Source organism: Lytechinus variegatus, chromosome 1 (genome assembly GCF_018143015.1).
Source record: "Lytechinus variegatus isolate NC3 chromosome 1, Lvar_3.0, whole genome shotgun sequence".
NCBI classification, from domain to species: domain Eukaryota; kingdom Metazoa; phylum Echinodermata; class Echinoidea; order Temnopleuroida; family Toxopneustidae; genus Lytechinus; species Lytechinus variegatus.
Window position 1 is genome coordinate 85,078,387 of NC_054740.1, and position 7,516 is coordinate 85,085,902.

At 34.2% G+C, this 7,516-nt stretch overlaps 1 long non-coding RNA gene across 1 annotated transcript; it reads right to left on the reverse strand.

Annotated features, from left to right (window-relative positions):
- Nucleotides 1-4,941: 4,941 nt before the first annotated feature.
- Nucleotides 4,942-6,830, reverse strand: LOC121425978. Its single transcript, XR_005971548.1, has 2 exons — nt 6,623-6,830; nt 4,942-4,989 (listed from the first exon to the last, which is right to left on the reverse strand). It is a non-coding gene; the product is annotated as an uncharacterized LOC121425978 (long non-coding RNA).
- Between the last annotated feature and the right edge of the window lie 686 nt (nt 6,831-7,516).

The window sequence follows — 7,516 nt, forward strand, 5'->3', positions numbered from 1 at the left end:
CTAAGAAAGTCATAATCATCACCCCCTCTATTTTTGAATTTGCTATCTGCGCCCCTCTATATATATTTCGAATCCCGGGTTGGCCACTGCAATCAAAGGACAAAAAGAACACTCGATGTTGGACCTAAAAGCCTTTCTAAATTTTTGGTAAAGGTAAATTGGATACACTTTAAAATATTATCTTTTAAATTCTCTTAAGTGTTACAGCCTTTCTCTTTATTCGTTGATTCTCAATGAAATGCGAATATAACTGTTGAGTTTACTTTATTTTGCATTGCACAAGTGCTATATAATATACTATTTTTACTATTTTATACTATCTGACAATGAATCTAAACTTTGAGAAATTGACACTCATTAGATTTACAAAACATTAGTTTAAAGCACATGGATGTCCTATGAGGAGAGGACCATTCATTTACCCCCTCCCAACCCCCTGGTAGATTACTTCCCCCAGCAGGCCACCTAAATATCGGTTTAAAGAGACAGTGATTTTGTTTAATACTATATAACAAGATATTACACAAAAGAGTGAATCATCAAAAGCATTATATCGACGAAACAACTTGTGTGATATGAGAAATAAGAGAGCCAAATCGGATTTCATGCTAATGCAGAGTAGACAGAGAAGTAGAGGGAGAGGTAGAAGTAAAAGTAGAAGAAAAAAGAGAAAGAAAGAAGAGGTGAAAAGAAAAAGAAGTCAAAGTAAAGGAGAAAAAGAAGAAAAAAAGAAATAAAGGTAGAAGTATAAGAAAAAGAAATGAGAAGTAGAATAGACAAAGAAGAAGTAGAAGAAAAAATAGAAGAAGAATAAAGAATTAACAAAATGCAGGAGAAAGATGGAAAATAAGAACGAACAATAAAACAAGATTGTGAAATTGTTGGAATAAAGAAAAAAAAAAGACGAGGAGAAACAATTAAAATCGAAATGAGTATGAAAATATGATGTAGAACACAAAATGAATAAAATAAGCTAAGTAAACTAAGAAACCAGGAGAGAAACGGGGAGAAATGCAGCAATGTGAAAAAAATATTTTGTGGCTTGATGATCGTACTTAGAAAGACAGAATTAATTACAGTGGATAGTAATGTTAATATATCACAAGACAGCTGAATAAAGAAAGACAATTGTTCCTTGTCAATCAGCTTGAATCGAGTAACGTTTGATTATGATTGATATCGTCAGTGGAATGAACAGATAAGATATATTTATTAATATAATCTCTAGATGAGAGAAGGTTAATGAGCGGATGAGATGGACATGATATTCACGTGGACATCGTTGGGGCCCCATCCCCATGAAGGTTCTAAGTTCATTCTTTGTCACTTAATGTGTTTTATTTTTTCACTGTTTTAAAGGTTCCCTGACGGTTTATTTCCAATTCGTCTAATGTCAATTCGTCCAATTGCCAACTCGTCTACTATCATTTGGTCTACCATCAGTTTGTCCACTCATCACATGGTCTACTTTCATTCAGTCTAATGCCATTCCGTCTATTAACCAGTTGGTCCAATAGCCATTTAGTCTATACACCGTGTGGTCTAATTTAACTAAAGTGTGAATTGTACAAAATGAATGAAAAGAAAATGGGTATTGGAGCAACTGGTTATTTGACGAAATGTTAATAGACAAACTGGTGATCAGACAAAGTGATGATTGGACCAAATGGTTGTTAGCCGAAATGTTGATGGACGCAATGGCAGTATACTAAATGAATGTAGACCATGTGGTGAGTGGACGAGTTGGCAGTGGAGGAACTGGCAATTTACCTCCATGACATTTGCTCTCTGGATTGAGAACCAGCCAATACATGCCCTTAAAACCACTTTGATGCCGCAGTGATAAAATATGTCAGGCATTATTTATGTTTCATTAGATTTTTCTTGCAGATTGAAGATAAAATATTCCTACCTAACTATAGACTTACTGGCCAGATACAAAAGGAAATATGTTTATCAGCTTTTGTAATGATCATTACTTTTCGCTGTCTGTGGTCAGATATTGTGGGCAGAAACGTTGCCAAATGCTACAATATTTATTGAAACATTATTTAGAATTTCTTGACTGGCCACAAGTGTGACACATTATATCAAAGATAGACATATACCCTGAAACTAATCTTATTTAGTTGTAATGTGGAGATGTGTGGAAACTTGTAAAATGTTGATTGAAAAATTATGCAATTTGTCCATGCTTAACACTGACAACATTACCAGTCAAAAGTAAATGAGACAATTTATAGCAGATTAAAATTTGGCTTCATTATTATTATGAACAATAGATTTTGAGTACAATTTTGTAGTAAATGGTCATAATTAGGAATTCTGTTTGAAGTCCCATTTCATTTTTACTCAAATCAGAACACTTTCACACAATAAGATGAAAAATGAGAATAGAACTTTATAAAGAAATTCTCTGTAAATTACAAAGTGTAATGAAAGTTTCTTCTCATCATTCAAATAACTCATGTAATATAATATTTGTATTTCCCAAATAACACAGGTCAATAAAAAGACATTTTTTTGTTTAAAATAAGTCTTAGAATTAAGGTGTTGGCACTCTGCAGTGTTAGCTGGAATGAAGGTCAATGTACATCTTGATTTTCATTCATAACTTCCAGACTTTTTTTTTTTAAATGAATCAGAATTGCCTAAAATAGCTGAGAAGTAAACAATTTTTTTTGCAGGTACATACTATCAAAATGCCAACTACATGATATTTAAGAATGCATGGGATTTCCTGTTTATGCAACATATATGCAAATCATTGTGTGCAGAGAAAAATGCCCCGGTGAGTGCCCCAGCATAGCATTGAACTATATGGTTATGCGTGTTATCAGTTGAATAGTTTTAATGAAAATATACCCAATATCATGAGTTGAAAAAATAATTGATCTACATTATTTTATTCAGAATCATCGTCAATTTCACTATAACACAAAAAATATCTTACACTGATAGACACATAATTTAAAACTAAACATTTTTTTAAATGCATGAAAAAAAAAGGTATTTGCATACCGCTTTGTAAAAGGAAAAAATACAACAAGTTTATGGCTGCTTGACCAAATATTACTTGGTCAAGTTCTAGACTGTAAGCCAATGGCTAAACCCACTTGGTTTATTATCAAAACATTCTAAATTTGTTCAATCATCATAAGGGCTAATTATGAAGTTATTTCATAATAAAAAGGTCTGAATAAGAAACGATTTTTCTCAAAACTTGCCCTGCTTGAATTACTTAGAATGACAAAGGGCAATAGTCAGGCCTGTTAATGGCTTGTATGTGGAAGCGTCGTGGTGTAGCGGTTCTGACTCTCGCCTTGTAATCAGAGGGTCGTGTGTTCGAATCCCACCATGGCCTAGCGTCCTTTGGCAAGGCGTCAATCCACAAATTGCCACTCTCTACCCAGGTGTTAAATGGGTACCCGATAGGATGTGAAAGCCTAAATGTAGTATGCAAAGCAATTGAGTCTTGGAACTCTTGTTGGAATACCCCCCAGGGAGTGGAGAAGGTGCATATATTGTATGCTGGCATGCAAGGATCCGATGACCGGGGTAATGTGTCTGTAAAGTGCTTAGAGACTTCGTTCCGACGTTATAAGCGCTATATAAATGCGGATTATTATTATTATTTCTTTTATTATTAATAATAATCATAAAAAAGCTCTTGTATGGCGCATAACACATTATGAATAACTTCTCTATGTGCTTGGACATCCAAAGAACGTGGATATTATTACCCCGGCTGTAGCTACAGCAGCCTTCCAAACTCAGTGCATTTAAAGGAATTAATTCCTGCCAGGTACCCATTCACCTCACCTGGGTTGAGTGCAGCACAATGTGGATAAATTTCTTGCTGAAGGAAACTATTCCATGGCTGGGATTTGAACCTACGACCCTCTATTTCAAAGTCCAGAGACAAATCCATTTGGGCCACAATACTCAACTGACTATTAGCCAAGGTTGGAGTGTGTGTGTGTTCTTGCTCAAAGCCAACACAAGGGAAAAGGAAAATTAAAAGCTTCATTTCATACAAATAAACATTTCCCTTTTGCTCTGCCCTTTTGTTTTCAACAATACCAGTCATAAGAGTTTGAAAAAAAAATCAAAGACAGCTTCCAATTTTCAATGATTCACTACATTGTATGTGAACAAAATTTTAACACTGTCACGAATCATTTCAAAGAGGTCTACAAGTATCTAAAAATTTACAACAAATTGGACTAAAACAGTTGAATAGCACTGCTTCATCATCCAAATAAAAATCATATGAATAATAATACTTTTGCAGTTAGTCCATCATCCTCGGTGATGTGTTGTGAAACGGTTGATACTTCTGGGTACATGGAGCTAGACAAACATCTAATCATCCGGTTTTCTTTGCATTATTTACAAGATGAATTCCTCTTTTAGGTTGAAAAAAAATTAGCATGTATATCTGATTGAAAGATATATTTGACATAGTTTATCAACTTGAAGATAATTAATCCTCACAAACAATTAGTAAAGATAGAGATTCAAAAAACATCTCATGTACAAGATGGATCACTGACCAAAAATGTAAATCAAGTGAAGACAATCAGCATTCGAAGCAAATTTTTTAAGATCCTCCTGACTACATTCCTCCAAAAATTAACAGAAAGTATATTGCAGGAATAATAAATCAATGTTGCACCTTGCAGACTTGATATTTGTGAAATTCATCTAATATCTTTTGCAGTCATGATGATGTATCACATCTAGGATGATTGGTGTGTGAAAAATCTCTATGTTTGTCCAGCAACTGCCATTCTTAAAGAAGACACTCTTAAAGAAAGACAAGCTCCTCATTTTCTGATGTTCGCATATCTTACATGTTCTTGATCTGAAATTTCGTCATTGAATGTCTTCATCCTGTTCTTGCTCTTCAAGATCTCGTACCGATTTTTGTCCACACTCACTTTGGCCATGGCAAATGATGAAACACCTATCACAATGATGCCAGCCCTGTGGAAAGTAAACCATGAGATAGACATAGAATTACTCAAGAGGCCAAGTTCCATTGCGCACACTTGCCATTTCTCATGCACCAATTTGTCTGGGGAAATTGGGTAACAGTATTTGCATTCCATAATAGCAAAATTAATACAAATAGTATAAATTTATTGAACTGTAATAAAGTTAAATATGACCATTCATTAAACCATCAGAAGCTACATATAATGTAAGTCCACCCCAACCAAAAGTTGGTTTCAATGAAAAGAGCAAAATCAACAAGCACTAGTCAACACTGAAAATTTCAATAAAACGGTTGGAAAATAAGAAAGAAATTTAACGAAACACTCATATTCACATTATGGTCAGTACTAGCCTTGAAGACTCCATGATGATATTTTTAATATTTGACATATACTTCATCAAGGAGCCATGAAAATATTTACATACATGCATAAGCGAAACCTCAACACCCGGATGGATTTCTTTAGGAAATTTAATACGTAATTATAAATAGTATTAATTTGATTATTTATAATCACATATTAAATGTTAGTATTTGTTAAATAATAATTTTTATCTATAAATTGTTCTTCAAAACAGCATTTTGTAACACTGCTAATCGTGACAAAGCTGTTTAAGGGTCAGGCCTATTGTATTTGCTTTGTTGACAAACGGATCGAGGGATCTACACGAGATCGGATTGGTAAGAAACCTCTCATTTTTGCCATTCATAGTGAAATAAATTTTATCCCTTCATATGCATTAGGCGTTTGAAGGTTCAAATATCAATAAAATTCACACTTATAAACTGATTTCACCCTCTAAATATGGATTTCCTAGGGAAATCCATCCAGGTGTGGAGGTCTCGCTTATGTTATGCATGTATGGAAAGAGTTTGAAGGCTCCATGATGAAGAAATACATGTCAAAATATTAAAAACTATTGGAGTCCTCAAGGCTAGGTCAGTACTCAGTATGCAAATGAGGAGACGATGACATCATCCACCCACTATTTTATTTTTTTTTGTATTTCATTACATGAAACATGAATTATTGTAAATTTATCCTAGATATGTGAAACAAACGTTTATTCCTCCATGAAAACATGGAATTGCCATTATTAAAATTCTATTGTTCACACAAGAGGGTCCCTATCATCAGATCAGGAAAAATTGATATAGTGAGTGCGGGACATCATGGATTCTCTGATTTGCATATCACTCTAGTCTTGAGGACTCCATGATGTTGTCGTTTTTCAATCTGATAAAAAAACATCATCATGGAGTCATCAAGACTAGTATCACTCACTCATTCAATAAACAAGGTTAGAGCCTAGACACAAGTGTTTTGAGAAAAAATAAGCGTATAAATGTTTCAAATAAAATTAATTTCTTATTTTGTGTCTGATTTTGATTAAATTTTCAGTATGATTCTTTTTTAGTTGAATTTATTGATTCAATTCAATCTATTGATTCAATTTAACTTTCTTCTTGAGTGAACTTGACCTTTATTATGATATCCCCAGGGGCCCAGGCCCCAGTGTCAGGAGGACCATTCACTAACATTACCGCACAGGAATCCGCATGTGGGACTACAGTCTACAAATATCGCTCATCATCATGATTTTCAACCGTACAACTCACCAACTAAGCATGATTTTCGCCGATTTACCAAGAGCCATAATTCATTACTCGCTTGAAATTAATTTCACAATAGAATGCGATTTAACGGCGATGAGTCTTTGTGAGTTTGACTCTTTCCCCAACACTGTCACTGATTCAGGCACTGGTTCAGGCAGCGGCACTCCACTTTCAAAACAGGACTTGTATCATCGGTTACCAACTTCCGGTTTACGGGACTGACTCTAGCAGACGACATTTATGTTTTTTAATTGGACATCTTCAATTAATTTTACACTAGAGTCTAATTAGAAATGATGACTTGTGACCGTCATTGTGCTCTGAATAGCATTCTCTTCATATTTTTCTACTTTCATCCTACCGTGTTCCGCTATCAATTAGGTCATGATTTGAAAAAAGCAGTTCGAGATTAGACATTGATATTGCACAAACTGTTTGCTCACAGAAGTTGATAAATCATTTCAATCTTGGAAAATCGATGTGCAGTTCTGGTTTCCTTTTGGCAATCTTAGTTTCATGTGTTTTATTTGGGAAAATTTATGCATAGTTTAAGATGGAGGAAATATTGTGATTGATTGTCTATAATTATTTATAATCTCATTTTTCAAATTTTACTTCTATTATTCCAGAGTTACATGGCTCATTTCGTGTACGGAGCGTTTATCTCTCAATGTTATTGAGGTAATTATGTGCGTTCGGAAGTGTGTGGATCAAATAATAACATAATGTCATAAATCTTCTGCTTCTTAATTTTGCTGCTTCAAATCTAGAGCATGTTGTTTGAAAAACATTTTCTAACACAGGGCATCAGCCAGGAAAACCAGGAAAGATGTCCCTTTGTAAATAATCAGATACGCCTTGGTATAGTCGCTATTTTCAAACACCTATTCTCATCAT